Source organism: Stegastes partitus, unplaced genomic scaffold (assembly GCF_000690725.1).
Source record: "Stegastes partitus isolate 25-593 unplaced genomic scaffold, Stegastes_partitus-1.0.2 Scaffold336, whole genome shotgun sequence".
In the NCBI taxonomy this organism is placed as follows: domain Eukaryota; kingdom Metazoa; phylum Chordata; class Actinopteri; family Pomacentridae; genus Stegastes; species Stegastes partitus.
The window spans coordinates 192144-194578 of NW_007578067.1; positions in this window are offsets into that span (position 1 = coordinate 192144).

Genomic DNA, 2435 nt, shown 5'->3' on the forward strand with positions numbered 1-2435 from the left:
AATTAAACGATCTCAACTTTACTTTGGTTTTAAATGAATTTATGCAGAAATGTGAGTTTGAGTTCCTCACAAAGTGACGTTGATGCAACATTATTATGCAACTAAAAAGGCATTTCTCAATCAGTAAAATAGAACGTTTATCGGCAACCACGTATCTAAGTAAGTGTTGGGAAAAAGGAATTACTTTTTAGATTTTTAGGATTTTAGATTGCAGGATGAAAGCATAAAGAATTAATTATTGTTGATATTTTACTTAAGTGGTGCAAATTTCCAACAAATTTGTAATTAAAAACTCCCTCCAGTAAAAAAAAAAAAAAAAAAAATTTTTTTACTCTAACATTTACATATTGAGTTTTTTGTAATTTGTGGAAGACACGTCAGAGCATTTCCACCTTAAAAATGCAGAGTAGCAATGACAAAAATTACCATTTTGAGGTTATCTTAATGGAAAAACTATCAAAGAATGTGACTTTTATGCACATAGATGATGTTTTAGGGGTTAAATCAACAGTTAATACTACATTAATTTCAGGGGAGATGGTTTCCACAGACTGGATTTGGTTTAAAAACAAACAAACAAACAAACAAACAAACAAAAACAGGTGTATAAAGTAAAGCAAGAGGTGGAACATTTATATATTCTACAGTAGTCTTGGGTTTGAAAACACTTTGATAAAAAGCTGAGACATGAGGATAAAGAATATAGATAATATATGGAACTACAACATTTATGTTAAGGGTTAAAACATTATTTATCCTGTAATGGTGTAAATGACGTGGCCACGGTGTTTTATTACCCCAAAGTTCTTCATATTAAGTCTTTTTAAATAGGTTTTCTCATCTATTTTCTCTTTCTTACATTGTTCTGCTATTGATTTTTAAAGAAAGTTTTTTTTTTTCCCCCTTCTTGGTTTAAACTTCAAAGAACAATCACCTTCATAAAAACATAATCAGCTCACAGCCAGGCATTTTCTAACTTGTTGTACGGTTTAATATCGGCTCAAAACTGGAGAGAGTTTTCACTTCTAATCAAAAAAATCTCCAGAGATCTGCGCTGACTCCTCCACTCCTTTCTGTTGTTGTGGTTTTCTGCTCTTTCTATCTTCTCGCCTCCTTCTGTCCCTTCGGTCTGCAGCTGCAGCAGGTCGGGATGTTTCCAGTTATCGGTCATGTGTGCACTAATCTCTGCGTCCAGGAGCACAACTTGGTCCGGATCCACGTGGCAGTGAGCTGAGGTGGCAGCTGGCCTTTTATCAGGACGCTGAGCTGTAAAACACACACGGAGAAAATTAACAGGAGCAGTAAGGCTCGTTCGGAGGTGGACAGACTCTGCCATGTGGGCAGATCCTGGTGTTTTACAGAACTACGGCACATGTAGCCTGCAGGCAACCTGTAAAATATTCACAAATGAAGCATCCAGGTCTGGTGAAGATGTACAGAGAGAATCCAGGGAAGCTTTTTTCTGGGTTTTCCAAAGTCTAGTCTATCACCTTGAAAATCCTGTTTTAGTCTCAAAAGTTCCGTCTCTTTGGGTTTCTGCTGCATTCTGCTGACGATACGGATACTGTAGTGAAGCTGACCTTCATTACCTATACGGGAGTTCACATCCTGGGATGAATATAATAGGACACCAGACAGACTGTGGGATGAGTTGAATGAGTGTAGCTTTGGGGCTAACGTGCTGTTTGATGGCTTCTCCTCACAGCGCTGGATGAAAACCCTGGTGAGGTCTACAGGACAAAGACAAGACCAGTTTCAGGAACATGATTAAGTGATTGGACTTAATAAGTGAATGACCATAGAAGTGGGTATGTGGCATTATTTTTAAGAATGTGTGAATTGAAAAGTTTGAAATGTCTCATCTCTCTTTGTTTCCTCAGGTGTTCCAGCCAAAACAGTCCCCCATGGGCTGGAACACCTTTTTAAAGGTTCCAGGAGAAACCAAGTGTAGGTGAGGAGAGGGGGGATAGTAATTTCTTCAGGTGATGAAATAGATACATTGTTCAATGAGGATTTCGGTAATTGTTTTTAGGATAAATATATACTCAGTTTATATGTTTGTTGTTATTGTAAAAAGTAAAGAGGTTTTGTATTTTGGTGTATTTCTTGTGTTTGGTTATTTTAGGTTAACCCTTATATTGGTAGGCTTGAGGGGCTGATTAGGGGCTGATTAGGGGCTGCCTATAAAAAGCTGGCAGTTGAGAGAGGGAAGTAGCGCCACAATATATGCCACCAGTTAACCGCTGTGCTTTGGTTTTTTTTGGTTTACTGTTTGTGTCGCGTTTATATAATGTGAGAGTCAGTGAATAAACACCCGGTTGGTCTGCACCTTATCTCGCCTCAAGTCTCCTGCTTTATCCAACCGCAAAATGGTCATCCTAACAGATACGTCACAAGGATAATAATATTATGACTGCAATTTAAAGAGAGGGGTC